Source organism: Carcharodon carcharias, chromosome 15 (genome assembly GCF_017639515.1).
Source record: "Carcharodon carcharias isolate sCarCar2 chromosome 15, sCarCar2.pri, whole genome shotgun sequence".
NCBI lineage: Eukaryota > Metazoa > Chordata > Chondrichthyes > Lamniformes > Lamnidae > Carcharodon > Carcharodon carcharias.
This window is the reverse complement of record NC_054481.1, coordinates 6,552,329-6,571,617: the sequence shown is the minus strand read 5'-3', so window position 1 is coordinate 6,571,617 and position 19,289 is coordinate 6,552,329. Positions and strand designations below refer to the sequence as shown.

The 19,289-nt window shown below is 52.3% G+C and overlaps 1 long non-coding RNA gene and 1 pseudogene across 1 annotated transcript; both read left to right on the top strand.

Moving 5' to 3' along the window:
* Positions 1–5,701: 5,701 nt before the first annotated feature.
* LOC121288602 lies at positions 5,702–18,534 on the top strand. Its single transcript, XR_005945386.1, has 3 exons — positions 5,702–5,759; positions 15,151–15,238; positions 18,503–18,534. It is a non-coding gene; the product is annotated as an uncharacterized LOC121288602 (long non-coding RNA).
* Positions 15,654–15,984, top strand: LOC121288601 (annotated as a pseudogene).
* Positions 18,535–19,289: the final 755 nt, after the last annotated feature.

Sequence of the window (19,289 nt, the reverse complement as noted above, 5' to 3'; positions counted from 1 at the left end):
GGAGAGAGAGAGGGTTTGGGTGGGGGGGAGAGAGAGGGGGTTTGGGTGGGGGGGGGAGAGAGAGGGGGTTTGGGTGGGGGGGAGAGAGAGGGGGTTTGGGTGGGGGGGAGAGAGGGGGGGTTTGGGTGGGGGGGAGAGAGAGGGGGTTTGGGTGGGGGGGAGAGAGAGAGGGTTTGGGTGGGGGGGAGAGAGAGGGGGTTTGGGTGGGGGGGAGAGAGAGGGGGTTTGGGTGGGGGGGGGAGAGAGAGGGGGTTTGGGTGGGGGGGAGAGAGAGGGGGTTTGGGTGGGGGGGGAGAGAGGGGGTTTGGGTGGGGGGGGGGAGAGAGGGGGTTTGGGTGGGGGGGGGGGAGAGAGGGGGTTTGGGTGGGGGGCGGAGAGAGAGGGGGTTTGGGTGGGGGGCGGAGAGAGAGGGGGTTTGGGTGGGGGGCGGAGAGAGAGGGGGTTTGGGTGGGGGGCGGAGAGAGAGGGGGTTTGGGTGGGGGGCGGAGAGAGAGGGGGTTTGGGTGGGGGGCGGAGAGAGAGGGGGTTTGGGTGGGGGGCGGAGAGAGAGGGGGTTTGGGTGGGGGGCGGAGAGAGAGGGGGTTTGGGTGGGGGGGGGAGAGAGAGGGGGTTTGGGTGGGGGGGGGAGAGAGAGGGGGTTTGGGTGGGGGGGGGAGAGAGAGGGGGTTTGGGTGGGGGGGGAGAGAGAGGGGGTTTGGGTGGGGGGGGGAGAGAGGGGGTTTGGGTGGGGGGGGGAGAGAGGGGGTTTGGGTGGGGGGGGGGGAGAGAGGGGGTTTGGGTGGGGGGGGGGAGAGAGGGGGTTTGGGTGGGGGGGGGAGAGAGAGGGGGTTTGGGTGGGGGGGGGAGAGAGAAGGGGTTTGGGTGGGGGGGAGAGAGAGGGGGTTTGGGTGGGGGGGGGAGAGAGGGGGTTTGGGTGGGGGGGGGAGAGAGGGGGTTTGGGTGGGGGGAGAGAGAGGGGGGGTTTGGGTGGGGGGGGGAGAGAGGGTTTGGGTGGGGGGGGAGAGAGAGGGTTTGGGTGGGGGGAGAGAGAGAGGGTTTGGGTGGGGGGGAGAGAGAGAGGGTTTGGGTGGGGGGGAGAGAGAGAGGGGGTTTGGGTGGGGGGGAGAGAGAGAGGGGGTTTGGGTGGGGGGGAGAGAGAGAGGGTTTGGGTGGGGGGGGAGAGAGAGGGTTTGGGTGGGGGGGAGAGAGAGAGGGTTTGGGTGGGGGGGAGAGAGAGGGGGTTTGGGTGGGGGGGAGAGAGAGGGGGTTTGGGTGGGGGGGAGAGAGAGAGGGTTTGGGTGGGGGGGGAGAGAGAGGGTTTGGGTGGGGGGGGGAGAGAGAGGGTTTGGGTGGGGGGGGAGAGAGAGGGTTTGGGTGGGGGGGAGAGAGGGGGGGTTTGGGTGGGGGGGAGAGAGAGGGGGTTTGGGTGGGGGGGAGAGAGAGAGGGTTTGGGTGGGGGGGGAGAGAGAGGGTTTGGGTGGGGGGGGGAGAGAGAGGGTTTGGGTGGGGGGGGGAGAGAGGGGGTTTGGGTGGGGGGGGGGGAGAGAGGGGGTTTGGGTGGGGGGGGGGAGAGAGGGGGTTTGGGTGGGGGGGGGAGAGAGGGGGTTTGGGTGGGGGGGGGAGAGAGGGGGTTTGGGTGGGGGGGAGAGAGAGGGGGTTTGGGTGGGGGGCGGAGAGAGAGGGGGTTTGGGTGGGGGGGGGAGAGAGAGGGGGTTTGGGTGGGGGGGAGAGAGAGGGGGTTTGGGTGGGGGGGGAGAGAGAGGGGGTTTGGATGGGGGGGGGAGAGAGGGGGTTTGGATGGGGGGGGAGAGAGAGGGGGTTTGGGTGGGGGGGGGAGAGAGGGGGTTTGGGTGGGGGGGGGAGAGAGGGGGTTTGGGTGGGGGGGGGAGAGAGGGGGTTTGGGTGGGGGGGGGAGAGAGGGGGTTTGGGTGGGGGGGAGAGAGAGGGGGTTTGGGTGGGGGGGGGAGAGAGAGAGGGTTTGGGTGGGGGGGGAGAGAGAGGGGGTTTGGGTGGGGGGGGGAGAGAGGGGTTTTGGGTGGGGGGGGGGAGAGAGGGGGTTTGGGTGGGGGGGGAGAGAGAGGGGTTTTGGTTGGGGGGGGGAGAGAGGGGGTTTGGGTGGGGGGGAGAGAGAGGGGGTTTGGGTGGGGGGGGGAGAGAGAGAGGGTTTGGGTGGGGGGGGAGAGAGAGGGTTTGGGTGGGGGGGAGAGAGAGAGGGTTTGGGTGGGGGGGAGAGAGAGGGTTTGGAAGGGAGGGGGGAGAGAGAGAGAGGGTTTGGGTGGGGGGGAGAGAGAGGGTTTGGTTGGGGGGGGAGAGAGAGGCTTTGGGTGGGGGGGGGGGAGAGAGAGAGGGTTTGGGTGGGGGGGAGAGAGAGAGGGTTTGGGTGGGGGGGGAGAGAGAGAGAGGGTTTGGGTGGGGGGGAGAGAGAGAGGGTTTGGGTGGGGGGGAGAGAGAGAGGGTTTGGGTGGGGGGGGAGAGAGAGAGGGTTTGGGTGGGGGGGGGGAGAGAGAGAGGGTTTGGGTGGGGGGGGGGAGAGAGAGAGGGTTTGGGTGGGGGGGGAGAGAGAGGGGGGTTTGGTTGGGGGGGGAGAGACAGGGGTTTGGGTGGGGGGGGGAGAGAGAGGGGGTTTGGGTGGGGGGGGATAGAGGGGGTTTGGGTGGGGGGGGAGAGAGAGAGGGTTTGGGTGGGGGGGGGAGAGAGAGGGTTTGGGTGGGGGGGGGAGAGAGAGAGGGTTTGGTTGGGGGGGGAGAGAGAGGGTTTGGGTGGGGGGGGAGAGAGAGAGAGAGGGTTTGGGTGGGGGGGAGAGAGAGGGTTTGGAAGGGAGGGGGGAGAGAGAGGGTTTGGGAGGGAGGGGGGAGAGAGAGGGTTTGGTTGGGGGGGGAGAGAGAGGGTTTGGTTGGGGGGAGAGAGAGAGGGTTTGGGTGGGGGGGGAGAGAGAGAGGGTTTGGGTGGGGGGGAGAGAGAGGGGGTTTGGGTGGGAGGGGGGAGAGAGAGGGGGGTTTGGGTGGGGGGGAGAGAGAGGGGGTTTGGGTGGGGGGGGAGAGAGAGAGGGTTTGGGTGGGGGGGTGAGAGAGAGAGGGTTTGGGTCGGGGGGGGAGAGAGAGAGGGTTTGGGTGGGGGGGAGAGAGAGGGTTTGGAAGGGAGGGGGGAGAGAGAGAGAGGGTTTGGGTGGGGGGGAGAGAGAGGGTTTGGAAGGGAGGGGGGAGAGAGAGAGGGTTTGGGAGGGAGGGGGGAGAGAGAGGGTTTGGTTGGGGGGGGAGAGAGAGGGTTTGGTTGGGGGGGGGAGAGAGAGGCTTTGGGTGGGGGGGGGGAGAGAGAGAGGGTTTGGGTGGGGGGGAGAGAGAGAGGGTTTGGGTGGGGGGGAGAGAGAGAGGGTTTGGGTGGGGGGGGAGAGAGAGAGGGTTTGGGTGGGGGGGGGAGAGAGAGAGGGTTTGGGTGGGGGGGGAGAGAGAGAGGGTTTGGGTGGGGGGGCAGAGACAGAGGGGTTTGGGTGTGGGGGAGAGAGAGAGGGTTTGGGTGGGGGGGAGAGAGAGAGGGTTTGGGTGGGGGGGGGATAGAGAGGGTTTGGGTGGGGGGGGGATAGAGAGGGTTTGGGTGGGGGGGAGAGAGAGAGGGTTTGGGTGGGGGGGGAGAGAGAGGGTTTGGGTGGGGGGGAGAGAGAGAGGGGGGTTTGGTTGGGGGGGAGAGAGAGGGTTTGGGTGGGGGGGAGAGAGAGAGGGGGGTTTGGTTGGGGGGGAGAGATAGGGTTTGGGTGGGTGGGGAGAGAGGGTTTGGGTGGGGGGGGGAGAGAGAGCGGGGTTTGGGTGGGGGAGAGAGAGAGAGGGGTTTGGGTGGGGGAGAGAGAGGGGTTTGGGTGGGGGAGAGAGAGAGAGAGGGGTTTGGGTGGGGGAGAGAGAGAGAGAGGGGTTTGGGTGGGGGAGAGAGAGAGAGAGGGGTTTGGGTGGGGGAGAGAGAGAGAGAGGGGTTTGGGTGGGGGAGAGAGAGAGAGAGGGGTTTGGGTGGGGGAGAGAGAGAGAGAGGGGTTTGGGTGGGGGAGAGAGAGAGAGAGGGGTTTGGGTGGGGGAGAGAGAGAGAGAGGGGTTTGGGTGGGGGAGAGAGAGAGAGAGGGGTTTGGGTGGGGGAGAGAGAGAGAGAGGGGTTTGGGTGGGGGAGAGAGAGAGAGAGGGGTTTGGGTGGGGGAGAGAGAGAGAGAGGGGTTTGGGTGGGTGGGGGAGAGAGAGAGGGGTTTGGGTGGGGGAGAGAGAGAGAGAGGGGTTTGGGTGGGGGAGAGAGAGAGAGAGAGGGGTTTGGGTGGGGGAGAGAGAGAGAGAGAGGGGTTTGGGTGGGGGAGAGAGAGAGAGAGGGGTTTGGGTGGGGGAGAGAGAGGGAGGGGTTTGGGTGGGGGAGAGAGAGAGAGAGGGGTTTGGGTGGGGGAGAGAGAGAGAGAGGGGTTTGGGTGGGGGAGAGAGAGAGAGGGGTTTGGGTGGGGGAGAGAGAGAGGGTTTGGGTGGGGGGGGAGAGGGGGGTTTGGTTGGGGGGGAGAGAGAGGGTTTGGGTGGGTGGGGAGAGAGGGTTTGGGTGGGGGGGAGAGAGGGTTTGGGTGGGGGGGAGAGAGAGGGGGGTTTGGGTGGGGGAGAGAGAGAGAGAGGGGTTTGGGTGGGGGAGAGAGAGAGGGGTTTGGGTGGGGGAGAGAGAGAGAGAGGGGTTTGGGTGGGGGAGAGAGGGGGTTTGGGTGGGGGAGAGAGGGGGGGTTTGGGAGGGGCAGAGAGAGGGTTTGGGTGGGGGAGGTGTTGGGGGGAAGAGAGAGTGAGGGTTTGGGAGGTGGGGGAGAGGGGGTGCGGTTTGGGAGTGGGGGAGGGACCGGGGGGGGTGTTTGGGAGTGGGGGAGAGAGAGGGGGGTTTGGGAAGGGGAGAGAGAGGGGGGTTTGGGAGGGGGAGAGAGAGGGGGGGGTTTGGGAGGGGGAGAGGGAGGGGGAGAGAGAGGGGGGGTTTGGGAGGGGGAGAGAGAGGGGTGTTTGGGAGGGGGAGAGAGAGGGGGGTTTGGGAGGGGGAGAGAGAGGGGGGTTTGGGAGGGGGAGAGAGAGAGGGGTTTGGGAGGGGGAGAGAGAGGGGTGGGGTTTGGGAGGGGGAGAGAGAGAGGGTGTTTGGGAGGGGGAGAGAGGGCGGGGGGGTTTGGGAGGGGGGGGAAGGGTTTGGGAGGGGCAGAGACAGGGTTAGAGAGGGAGAGGGTTTGGGTGGGGGAGAGAGAGAGGGTTTGTGGAGGGAGTGTGGTAGAAGTGGGTGGGGGAGGAGAGAGGGGGTTGGGTGGGGGGAGGATGAGGTTTGTTAGGGAGAAGGTGGTGGGGAGGGGAGAGAAAAGGGTGGAGTGGGGGGTGGGGAGAGGGAGGTGGGTTGGGTGGAGAGCCGGGGTGGGGAGGAGGGGTGTGTGGCGGAGAGTGGGGCGTGCGGGGAGAGATGGGTAAAGGAGGGGGAGGGTGGGTGAGAGGCGGGAATAGGGACAGTGTGGGGGGTAGAGAGAGGTCGGATGGAGAGTGAAAGTGGTGGGGGAGAGAGAGAGAATGGTGGGGGTGATAGAATGGTGGGGGGGATAGATAGAGAGAGAGGGGGGAATGAGAGCCGGGTGGGGAGGGAGAGAAGTTGAGTTGGGGGGGGGGGGGGGCGGGCGGTGGGGGGGGGTGGAGGTGAAGAGAGTGGAGATGGGGGGAGAATTCTTCCAAGAATCCTTAGATTCTGGAAAAGTTCAGAGGATTGGAGAATGGCCAGTGTAATACCCTTATTCAGAAAGGGAGGGAGACAAAAAACAGGTAACTATAGGCCAGTTCGCTTAATATCTTGTTATTGGGAAAATGTCGGAGTCTTTTATAAAGGATATAAAAGCAGAGCATTTAGAAATACATAATCTAATCAAAGTTGGCTTGGCTTCATGAAGGGGAAATCATGCCCAACAAATCTATTAGAATTCTTTGAGGAGGGAACAAGCAGGATAGATAAAGGGGAACCAGTAGACGCAATATATTTGGATTTCTAAAAGGCGTTCAATAAAGTACTGCATGTCAGGCTACTTAATGAGATAAGTGCCCATGGTGTTGGGGTAGTATATTAGCATGGATAGAGGATTGGCTAACTGATTGAAGACAGAGATGGGATAAGAGGGGCATTTTTGGGATGGCAGCCTGTAACTAGAGTGCCACAGGGATCAATGCTGGGGCCTCAATTATTTACAATACATATTAATGACTTAGATGAAGGAAGTGAATGTACTATTGCAAAGTTTGTGGATGATACAAAAATAGGTAGGGAGGCAATTGAGGGTGACACAAGGAGTCTGTAGAGGGATAGAGACAGGTTAAGTGAGTGGGCAAAAACTTGGCAGATGGAATATAATGTGGGAAATGTGAGGTTATGCACTTTGGCAGGAAGAATAGAGGAGCTGAATATTATTTAAATGGAGAATGCAGCAGGCTGCAGCACAGAGGGATTTGGGAGTCCTTATGCATGAATCCCAAAAAGCTAACAAACAAGTTCAGCAGGTAACAGGGAACGCAAATGGAATGTTGCCCTTTATTTCAAATGGAATGGAGTATAAAAATAGGGAAGTCTTGCTAAAACTACATAAGGCACTTGTTAAACCACACCTAGAATACTGTGAACAGTTTTGGTCCCCATATCTAAGGAAAGATATACTGGCATTGGAGGCAGTCCAGAGAAGGTTTGCTAGGTTGATCCTGGGCATGGAGGGATTTTCTTATGAGGAGAGGTTGAGTAGGTTGGGCCTGTAGTCATTGGAGTTTAGAAGAATGAGAGGCGACCTTATTGAAACATATAAGATTCTTAGGGGGCTTGACAGAGTAGATGCTGAGAGGTTGTTTCCCCTTGTAGGAGGGTCTAGGACCAGAGGGCATAGTCTCGGGGTAAGGGGTTGCTCATTTAAGAAAAATGAAGAGGAATTTCTTCTCAGAGGGTAGTGAATCTGTGGAATTCTTTACCTTAGAGGCTGGGTCGTTAAGTATGTTCAAGGCTGAGATAGATTTTTAATGAGTAAGGGAATCAGGGGTTAAGGGGAAAAGGCAGGAAAGTGGAGTTGAGGATTATCAGATCAGCCATGATCCCATTGAATGATGAAGCAGAACTCGATGCACTGAATGGCCTACTTCTGCTCCTATATCTTAAGGTCTTAGAGAAGGGAGGGGAATGGTGGGGGGAGAAGAGAAGGGAGGGGAATGGTGGCGGGGAGAAGAGAAGGGAGGGGAATGGTGGGGGGGAGAAGAGAAGGGAGGGGACTGGTGGAGAGAAGAGAAGGGAGGGGACTGGTGGAGAGAAGAGAAGGGAGGGGAATGATGGGGAGGAAAAGAGAAGGGAGGGGAATGATGGGGAGGAGAAGGGAGGGGAATGGTGGGGAGGAGAAGAGAAGGGAGGGGAATGGTGGGGAGGAGAAGAGAAGGGAGGGGAATGGTGGGGAGGAGAAGAGAAGGGAGGGGAATGGTGGGGGGTAGAAGGGAGGGGAATGGTGGGGGGTGGAAGGGAGGGGAATGGTGGGGGGTGGAAGGGAGGGGAATGGTGGGGGGGAGAAGGGAGGGGAATGGTGAGGGGTAGAAGGGAGGGGAATGGGTGGGGGTTAGAAGGGAGGGGAATGGTGGGGGGTAGAAGGGAGGGGAATGGTGGGGGGTGGAAGGGAGGGGAATGGTGGGGGGTAGAAGGGAGGGGAATGGTGGGGGGGAGAAGGGAGGGGAATGGTGAGGGGTAGAAGGGAGGGGAATGGTGGGGAGGAGAAGAGAAGGGAGGGGTATGGTGGGGGGTAGAAGGGAGGGGAATGGTGGGGGGTGGAAGGGAGGGGAATGGTGGGGGGTGGAAGGGAGGGGAATGGTGGGGGGTGGAAGCGAGGGGAATGGTGGTGGGTAGAAGGGAGGGGAATGGTGGGGGGGAGAAGGGAGGGGAATGGTGGGGGGGAGAAGGGAGGGGAATGGTGAGGGGTAGAAGGGAGGGGAATGGTGGAGGGGAGAAGGGAAGGGGAATGGTGGGGGGTAGAAGGGAGGGGAATGGTGGGGGGTAGAAGGGAGGGGAATGGTGGGGGGTAGAAGGGAAGAGAATGGTGGGGGGTAGAAGGGAGGGGAATGGGTGGGGGGTAGAAGGGAGGGGAATGGTGGAGGGGAGAAGGGAGGGGAATGGTGGGGGGGGAGAAGGGAGGGGAATGGGATGAAGTGAGTGGAATGCCCGGAAGGGAGAGGTGGAAGGGAGTGAGAGAGAGGGGGAGTGGGGAAGGGAGGAGAGGGGAATGGAGTGAGATGGGGGGCAGTTGTATGAGGAGATGGGACTGAGTAAGGGAGTGGAGTAAGGGAGAAGAGGAATCCTGTGGGGGCAGAAGGCAGGGGTGTGGGAGGGTGTGTTGAGGGAGTGGCTATGGGAGGTGAGTGGGGTTTTGCAGAGCAGAATGAGGCAGGGGATGGTGGATGAATGGGGAGAGGGGTGGGGGAGAAGGGAGCATGTTGCAGGGTAGCGAGGTTAGGGAGGGGAGTGCATGAGCAGAATTTGGGAATGCGCAGCGGGGGGTGGAGAAGAGGTGCACACTGGGGAGCAAAGCAGTGGGGAGATGGGGAGCAGGGAGGTCACTGGGGGTTGGTTAGTGAGTGGGGCCTGCTCTCTGGGTTTGTTATTTAATGAGTTGGAGCTGGTCTCTTGGGGTTGGTTATTTAGCTGGTCCTTGGGGGTCAATTAGCTAGTGGGGTTTGGTCTCTGGGGGTTCAGTGAGTTAATGGGTGAGGGAGGCAGCTGAAACAACATGGTAAGATTATTTTGCGTTTTTAAAGCCTTAATGCAGGAGTTAGAAAGTGTAATTTGGAGTAGTTTCATTGTCTTTTTTAATTTCTGTGGTCTGCACCTGTTGAGAAAATGATTCCCAGCTAACTTCTAACCATTAGAGAGGGTGAATGACTTGGTGTAGTAGATTAAGAATCAGTCATCTGAGAATATCTTGCTGTGGTGGAATAAATTTACGCATCTAAGTGTTTCTAAGAAGGAATTTAGGATGTTTATTTCTTTTATTTATTCGTTCACAGGATATGGGCATTACTGGCTATGCCAGCATTTATTGCCCATCCCTAGTTGCCTTTGAGAAGGTGGTGGTGAGCTGCCTTCTGGAACCTCTGCAGTCCATTTGTCGATACACCCATAGCGCTATTAGAAAGAGAGTTCCAGGATTTTGACCCAGCGACAGTGAGGGAATATAATTCCAACTGAGGGGAAACTTGGAGGGGTAAAAGCAAAATACTGCGGATGCTGGAAATCTAGAACAAAAACAAAAATACCTGGAAAAACTCAGCAGGTCTGACAGCATCTGCAGAGAGGAATACAGTTGAAGTTTCGAGTCCGTATGACCATTCATCAGAACTAAGAAAATAGAGAAATGAGGTGAAATATAAGCTGGTAGAGAGGGCTGCCAGGTAGAGCTCGATAGGAGGCCAGTGATAGGTGAAGGCAAAGAAGAGATTGCCAAAGATGTCATAGAAAAAAGGACAAAGGGGTGTTGATGATGGTGATGTTATCTAGGGATTGTACTAATGGAGACATTAAGGGTAGCAAACAGGACAAATTAGTGGCAGATGGCCCTTGTGGGGGTGGGGTGGCGGGGTGGGGGGGGGGGGGGGGGGCGAAGGGATCGAAATGGGCTAAAAGGTGGAGATGAAACAATAGAAATAAATTTAAAAATAGGTGGGAAAAGAAAACTATATTAGTAAAATAATTATAAATTATTGGAAAAAGGGGGTGGAGATGGAGGAGAGAATTCATGATCTGAAATTGTTGAACTCAATATTAAGTCCGGAAGGCTGTAAAGTGCCTAGTCAGAAGATGAGGTGCTGTTCCTCCAGTTTGCGTTGAGCTTCACTAGAACATTGCAGCATGCCAAAGACGGGCATGAGAGCAGGGTGGTGTGTTGAAATGGCAAACGACAGGGAGGTCTGGGTCATGCTTGTGGACAGACCGAAGGTGTTCCGCAAAGCGGTCACCCAGTTTGTGTTTGGTCTCTCTAATGTAGAGGAGACCGTATTGGGAGCAGCGAATGCAGCACTGAATTGAGGGAAGTGCAAGTGAAGTGCTGCTTCACTTGAAAGGAGTGTTTGGGCCCTTGGATGGTGAGGAGAGGGGAAGTAAAGAGGCAGGTGTTGCACCTTCTGCGGTTGCATGGGAAGATGCCATGTGAGGGGGTTGAGGTGTAGGGGGTGATGGAGGAGTGGACTAGGGTGTCCCGGAGGGAACGATCCCTGCAGAAAGCTGCCAGGCGAGTGAAGGGAAGATGTGTTTGGTGGTGGCATCATTCTGGAGTTGGTGGAAATGGCGGAGGATGATCCTTTGAACCTGGAGGCTGGTGGGGTGATAAGTGAGGACAAGGGGGACCCTATCATGGTTCTGGGAGGGAGAGGAAGGTGTGAGAGCGGATGCACGGGAGATGGGCCGGACACGGTTGAAGGCCCTGTTAACCACTTTGGGTGGAAAACCTCGGTTAAGGAAGAAGGAAGACACGACAGAGGAACTGTTTTGGAAAGTGGCATCATCAGAACAGTTGCGACGGAGGCGAAGGAACTGAGAGAATGGAATGGAGTCCTTATAGGAAGCGGGGTGTAAGTGGCTGTAGTCAAGGTAGCTGTTGGAGTCATAATGAATATTGGTGGACAGTCTTTCACCAGAAATTGAGACTGAGAGGTCAAGGAAGGTAAGGGAAGTGTTAGTGATGGACCATGTGCAAATGACAGAGGGGTGGAAATTGGAAGCAAAATTAGTAAAAGTTTTCCAGATCCAGATGAGAGCATGAAGCGGCACCGAAGCAGTCATCGATGTACCGGAGAAAGAGTTGTGGGAGGGGGCCTGAGTAGAACTGGAACAAGGAATGTTCCACATACCCCATAAAGAGACAGGCATAACTGGGGCCCATGCGGGTACCCATAGCCACACCTTTTATTTGGAGAAAGTGAGAGAAGTTTAAGGAGAAATTATTCAGTGAGAGAACAAGTTCAGCCAGACGGAGGAGAGTAGTGGTGGATGGGGATTGTTCGGGCCTCTGTTCAAGGAAGAAGCGGAGAACCCTCAGATGGAGGTGTAGAGGGATTGGATGTCCATGGTGAAGAGGAGGCAGTTGGGGCCTGGAAACTGGAAATTGTTGATATGATGTAGAGTGTGGGAGGAATCGTGGATGTAGTGGGAAGAGACTGGACAAGGGGAGAGAGACTGGAGTCAAGATAGCAAGAAATGTGTTCCATGGGGCAGGAATAGGCTGACACGACCAGTCTTCTGGGACATTCCTGTTTGTGGATTTTGGGTAGGAGGTGGAAGCGGGCTGTCCGAGGTTGGGAGACTATGAGGTTGGAAGCTGTAGAGGGAAGATCTCCAGAGGAGATGAGGTCAGTGACAGTCCTAGAAACAATGGCTTGATGTTCAGTGGTGGGGTCATAGCCCAGGGGGAGGTAAGAGGAAGTGTCTGTGAGTTGCCACACAGCCTCTGCAAGGTAGAGGTCAGTGCACCAGACAACTTGGAGGGGAACTTGCATTTGTTGATGTTCCCATGCATTTGCTATCCTTGTCATTCTAGATGGTAGAGAGCATGGGTTTGGTATCTATATCCCCAAGACATTTCTCATAACATTTTTGTTGCACTTAATCATTGTCATATTTATTATAACCAGCCTAGATTTATTCTGTCACCCCTGATTGCAGAATTCTTCCCATACGACTAACTCTCAACAGTTGCAGGACATTTCAGTGGAATGAATAGTTAGAAGAAACAATTCTGGAGCTCCAGGCTAGATGTAATGTGGGGAAGTTTAAACCCTTTAACAATTATTATTACAATTAGGATAATTGCTCGTTCTCCATCCTTCTGTTGATAGTTCTACAGAACAGCGTAAAAATGTTGTTATGGTTTCCACTCCAGGCTGACCAGTTCTATAATGTCTGATTAAGTTAACTGGCCTTTTGAGCAAATAAGGCCAGGGTTTTTATCTGCAATCTAAAACATACATACAAGCAGGAGCAGGAGGAGACCATTTGGCCCCTCGAGCCTGCTGCACCATTTAATGAGATCAAGGTTGATCTGATAGTAACCTCAAATCTGCATCCCGCCTACCCTTGATATCCTATCACCCTCTTGCTTACCAAGAATCTATTCGCCTCTGCCTTAAAATATTCAAAGTCTCTGCTTCCACTGCCTTTTCAGGAAGAGCTTTCCAAAGACTCATGACCCTCTGAGAGAAAAAAATTTGCTTCATCTCCATTTTAAATGGTCAACCCCTATTTTTAACCAGTGACCCCTAGTTCTAGATTCTCCCACAAGGAATCTTTAACTGAACCTCCCAATTGTTTCAAGCTGCTGGAGCAATTATGTTTTTTGGCCGTGAGATGCATGCCTCTGTTTTATTTTACATGGTATAATGTCCTGTCGTTATGAGACAGTGCATCCTGACTTCTGGTAGGCAATATTATGGAAAATTCACTTGTTTGTATACTACTAATATTGTACTTTGCTACTTGAATACTATGTTCAACAAATTGCATTCCAGCTAAGCAATGTAACTAAAATCTATGCTTAAAGCAAAGCAGAACTTGTTGCAATGAAGTTACTGAGAAATTTCTAAATTTTGGCTGAAACCACTTGATTCCACCTATCAATAAAAAAGAATCAAAATGAGCCAATCAAATTAGTACTTTTTGTCCCTTGTACCTGGATAAAAATAAAATGTATTACTTAACATTAAAAACAGTAATACAGTATAGGTGGATTTGAGATTTAAAAACTGGCTCTAAGATTGGAAATGCAGGTTGGTGGTGGGCCATACTTGATTATAAAATTATCAAACTTCAGGTGGAAAGTCATCTACTAAGTTTTGCTGTCTGCAGCCTATCTTCTTAAGAGTTTATAGCTTATTCTGAATTGTTCCACACCACTCCTGCACAGTGTGATCTGTTCACCGGAATGTGTTCCAATCTTTACTGATACTGATATCTATCCAGCCATGTACTTCAGCCCTTCCTGTTTTATTTTGATGATTTTCCCTCATCTCCCATCTTTCCATGGCTCATTATTAGGACAGTCAGTTTAAAGTACATTTATTGTTGAAAACAAGCTTTAGGCTAGTGACTGGGCCAATGCTGAAGCATGACTGCAGGCTGGGTGCTGGTTGGGCCTCTGCTTCTGCCAACCCCCAGAAGTCTCTGGAATCTTACTGCACAGCACTGGCATTTTGACGCATAAATATTTGTTTGCTGCCAGACGCCAACACACTGCAGTGCATCCCTGACTTTGGGACTCCTCTTTTCTTCCCTCCCTTCTGTTACGATTCCCATAGAGATCAATAACTTAAAAGGGTTTTTTGAATTCCCAGTGACTGACTTAAAGGAATTACATGACAAGATTTCAAGTTTTTAAGACTTTTACTATAACAAATAAACTAAAAGCAACATTAACTAAACATTACTTAGTAGCAACTAATGCACTAAACTACAGAAAAGATAACTTATTGATGTCTTAACGTGACCGATAACCCCATACTGCATGTATTTGCATTACGTCAGCTTTTTGAGAAACAGTCCAAAGTCACTCCCAGCTTCCAACAGGTTCACAAGTTTTGCTGAATCGTAACACCTAGCAACTGTTGAAGGTCTTCTGAAAATTCCTGAACTCACTTTCAGCAGTAAGGCTCACTCCGGTAATTTCTTCTCCCAGCCTCACCAGGGCAATATGTTAATGAGGGCTGAGGCAGTCACTGAAATCTGTGTTTTCATCTGCAGTGTTATAAATAACTAATGGGATATTTTCCTATCAAATTAACAATATTGCATGATTTGTTAAAGTAAAATTTGTACTTTCTGGTTTGTTTAATAGTCATAGTGGGATCACCTATAGGGCGCACACAAACTAACACTGACTTATACTTTTGTTCTTAATATTAATAATCCATGCTGCATATATATCGGATGATATTTTTAACCAAATGTCGACAATGAGCGTTATCATTTTACTACAATCTTTCTGTGATTGTTTGGTGAATTGATTTGTGAGTCATCAAAGGGGAAAAAATATCATCATGATTGAGGGGGAGGGTTAACGTTGGGGGAGGGGGGTGGGAGCAGAGAGGAATAAGAGGCCCGGAAACAGGAGAAGCATCGGAGCCCATCATTTCTTTTCCTGGCCCTGGGTAAGTAAGTTAGAAATGTCCAGTGTCTCCAACTCTACCTCAGAGTTGGAATCCTTTTTGGAGGGTCCCAGAGAGCAGGGTAATTGCCCATCAGAAGTTCAAATTTCTTGGGCAATTCCTAAGGAGTCAGTGCGTTGGGACTTCCGATGAGTCCTGTAGTGCATCTCGCAGGGTATGTCCAGTCTCTGACTATCTGGAGACTGAAAGATCCGGGCCAATGTCTTGCTGAAGGCAGTGACATCAAAGGTGAGGATGAGGGCATAAAAATATAAAAATTGAGGGAAGAATCCCAGGCAGTGTTAGTTTGAAGTGCAGTTTAAAAAATAACAAAGGAACTTCTCAAAAACGGACTAGTGGAGCCAGCATTTCTGCAGCCTTTTAACTGGCCTCAGTAGGAGCCCAGTGTTTTTTATTTACCAACATGCTCAAAAGAATACACACCTACTGCCATGTTTATAGATCTTTTTGATAATTCTTTCAGAGAAAAGATTTGGGAGGTAGCTATTTTCAAGTGTGTTTTTAAATTGAGTTCACACAGGTTTAAAATCCATAGAAGGACTGAGAGATGGGATTGAAGTCTTTATGACCCAACTATCATTACTGTTTCCCACAATGAGCAGGCACAGTAGGTTGTCCAGCAGAAGGTTGGCCTATTTCTATTATTATTTTTAAAATTTATTTCCATCCATTGTTTTATCTCCACCTTTTAGCCTATTTGATCCCTTCCCCCCACCCCACCCCCACTAGGGCCATCTGTCACTTGTTCATCCTGCTTTCTACCCTTAATGTCACCATTAGCATATCCTTTAGCTAATATCACCAACGTCAACACCCCTTGACCTTTTGTTTTTGACATCTTTGGCAATCTCTCCTTTGCCTCCACCTATCACTCTATCCAGCTCCACCTGTCCCACCTCCCTTTTAACAGCTTATATTTCGCCACATTTCTATTTCTCTTTAGTTCTGATAGAGTCAAACGGACTCGAAACATTAACTCTGATTTTCCCCTCCACAGATGCTGTCGGACCTGCTGAGTTTTTCCAGCAATTTTTGTTTTTGTCCAGCAGAAGCTTGTGTGCTGAGAACATACTCTTGGGAAGGAGGTAGGTGGTTTGTTTGACAAGCCTTTTGATAATCTGTGAATGAAAAAGTCAGGAACATTGGAACAGGAGCATGTCATTCTTCATATTGTGTCAATTCCACCACTCACAACAAGCCTGATCTGTATCTTACCTCCATTTGTTTGTCTTTGCTCCATTTCTGTGATGTCCTTATCAAATTGAAATCCATCAATCTCTATCTTGAAAGCTTTAATTGTCCCAGCATCTAGTCTTTTAGGGGAGAGAGTTCCGGATTTCTCATAATATTACTGTAGGGTGTGGCAGACCTCAAGAATACTGGACACACCTAGCAAACCTTACACAAATTTGTGCACTTTTTAAAATGAACCTTTATACCTTTCCCAGCCCCTCAGTGACTATCAGGGCAGGTGATCCAGCTGCCCCAAGCGCTCTCGCAATGCCTGGAAGATTATGGTGCGAAGCTGTGTTTACAGGCTATAAATGAGGCCTTTGAAACCAAAGAGAGCACACTGCTCTCCTGAATATTGAGGGTGTTTATTTTCGTGATGAAACAGAATTGTATCTGGGCAAGAGATGTGCCTATGTCTACAAAGCAAAGAACAACATTGTCACTCCTGTTGCTAAAGCAAACAAGACCCATGTCATTTGGGGTAAAGTGACCTGTGCTCATGGAAACGGTGGCATGAAGCATGCCAAGTTCAGCAATAACCTGCCTGCTAAAGCTATTGGACACAGGATTCGTAATGCTGTACCCATCAAGAATTTAAAGCACTGCTGTACATAAATTGACAATAAATAGTAAAATGATCTAAAAATGCCTACAGGCGTATTGATTAAAACCTTTTGCTCAAATGAGTGTCTTAGAGCGAGCTAAATTTGGAGAGCTTGTACATTTCCAGCTTATAATGAAACTTGGAGGAGCTAAAGCAGGTTAAAAAGAAATTTGAGTGATGCTTTTGATTAGGAACTGATCCATTTGTCGGTGGCAAGATTCAGTTTGAGAATAGGAGCAAGGCACAGACAGATATGGAAGGTTTTTACCAGGCTGTTGTGTCTCACCTCATGGCAGCTACTCGAGAGCAGTGCGGCTCTTCTTTTTTTTTCGACAAAAGTACTTTATTCTTAAAATACCTGTAAGAATATTACAAAACATTTCTAAATGGTCATCACAAAAAGTACAATCATTTTCAACTTTTACACATGTTTCATGAGATGCTTCAATATAATCAATGAATATTAGTCATTTCAATATGGTCATTACAGGCAGTCAGACAGTGCAATGGTATTCGAGTAATCGACATACATCATGTTGCACTCTGCACTGCTTCAATGCAATTATGATACATATAGTATTCACTACATACATTTATTGTGAGTCGTACAGCCCGAGGGGTCTATACCTTTCCCAGCCCCTCAGTGCACTATGGCAGAACAGTCTTAGACAGCGACCTTTCCCCTTTGCGGTGGCTGCCCCAAGTTTTAGTGCATCCCTGGACCTTGGAATGTGCCAGTCTGCAACACTTGGTTGGGGACAACTCTTTGCACTGGAAGACCAACAAGTTTCTGGCAGACCAATGAGTGTCTTTTACTGAGTTGATGATCCTCTAGCTGTAGTTGATGTTTGTCTTTGTTGAGGTTCATCCCGAGCAGTGCTGTAACACAAGACTCTGTGCACTACGGGCTGTTCCCAGGGGCACACACCAAAACCACTGCATCTCTCTCCAGACCTTCTTTGCAAAGTCACATTCCACAAGGAGGTGAACAACGGTCTCTTCCCCACCACAGCCACCTTGAGGGCAACATGCAGAGGGGGTGAGACTCCTGGCATGTAGGAAGGATCTGACGGGGAGGGCCTTTCTCACCACCAGCCAAACTACACCTTGGTGCTTGTTGGAAATTTCTGGCGATGAGGCATTCTGCCAAATGACTGACAGTCTGCTCAGGGAACTATCTGACAGGATCCACCATCTCCTTTTCCCGCAGGGCCTCTAGGATGTTATGTGCTGACCACTGCCTGATGGACTTGTGGTCAAAATTGTTTCACTGCATAAATTTTTCTATGAGGGCCAGGTTGTACGGCACGGTCCAGCAACTTGGAGCGTTCTGTGGCAGCGTGGCCAGACCCATCCTTCACGACACCAGGGACAAGTAGAACCTCAGCACGTAGTGACACTTGATGTTTGTGTACCGAGGGTCTACACACAGCTTGAAGCAGCCACACACAAAGGTGGCCATCAGGATGAAGATGATGTTGGGCACCTTTTTCCCTCCTTATCTAGAGGCTTGTACATTGCATCCCTGCTGACCGGATCCATTTTCGACCTCCAGATAAAGCAGATGGCTCGGGTGATCGCCATCACGCAGGAGTGAGGAATGGGCCAGACCTGCACCACGTACAGCAACAGCGAAAGTGTCTCACACCTGATGACCAGGTTCTTACCCGCAATGGAGAGGGAGCATTGCTCCCACATGCCCAGTTTTCTTTCCACCAGAGCCATTCGCTCCTTCCAGTTGCTAATGCATGGCCCGGTCCCTCTGAACCATATCCCCAGCACCTTCAGGCCATCTGACCTGACGGTGAAGAGGACAAAGGATCGGTCAGCCCAGTTCCCAAAGAACATGGCCTTGCTCTTGCCACAATTTACCTTGGCACTTGAGGCCAGTTCGAACTAGTCGCAGATGTTGAATAGTCTGTGCACTGACAGTGGATCTGAACAGAAGACGGCGACATCGTCCATGTACAGGGAGGCTTTGACCTGAATGCCTCCACTGCCTGGGATCATCACTCTTGGATCCTTTCTGATGGATTTAGCAAAGGATTCTATGCAACACGCAAACAGGACAGGGGAGAGAGGGCAGCCCTGCCTGACTCCAGATTTAATTGGAAAGCTGTCTGATTCCCACCCATTGATTGAGACTGCGCTACTGATGTTAGTGTGGAGCATTTGGATCCAGTTGCAGGTTCCCTCCCCAAACCCCATTTTGGAGAGCACATCCACCATGTAGGTGTGTGATATTCTGTCAAAGGCTTTCTCCTGATCCAGGCTAATGAGGAATGTGTCCACACCCCTGCCCTGTACGTAGGCAATCGTATCCTTGAGTAGTGCAAGGCTGTCAGAGACCTTCCTGCTGGGCACAGTGCAGGCCTGGTCAGGGTGGATCACCAACTCCAGAGCAGACTTGACCCGATTGGTGATGACCTTGGACAGAATCTTAAAGTCCACATTCAGCAGTGAAATGGGTCACCAAATTCTAATTTCTTCCCTTTCCCCCTTCTGCTTGTAGATGAGGGTGTTGATGCCTTTCCTCATGGATTCTGACATACTGCTGGCCAGAAGCATACTCTCGTACATTTCTAGCAGGTCTGGACCAGTCCAGAACCACAGAGCCGAATATAACTCAGCCGGTAAGTCATCGCTTCTGGGAGCCTTATTCTTTTCGAAGGACTCAAGGGCCTTAGTCAGTTCATCAGGAGTTAGTGGTTTGTCCAGACTCTCCCGTGTACTGTTGTTCAAGACCTCCATGATAGAGGACAGGAAGGACTGAGAGAGTGCACTGTCTGTGGGCTTCACATCATACAATCCAGCATAAAAAGATTTGCTGATCCTCAAAATGTCAGACTGCGATGACTTTACTGAGTCATCTTCTTCCTTCAGGCTGCTGATCACAGAGCTCTCTTTGTGTACCTTTTTGGAAGAAGAAACGTGAGCATGTCTCATCCTGCTTCACAGAGCGGACTCTGGACCAGAAGATGATCTTGGAGGCCTCCAAGGCAAAGAGCAAGGCTTGCTGGCTCTTCACCTCTTGGAGTTCCTTCTTGACATTCACCCCCATAGACTGCAGCCAGAGCAAGGCGGCTGTTCATCTATGTTAATCGTGGCCTTAATGATGTAGTGTGAGGACATCACAAGGACACACACATGGGTAGACCCAATAGCACCCTTGCAGGGTCGCTATAGTGGCCTTGGGGATGGCTTTCACAACTACAGGGTGGGCCAATAATTTTGACTTTGAATGCTTCCTTTAGAGGCTGGATGTTTCAAAATAAAAATACTGGACAAATGGGGTATCA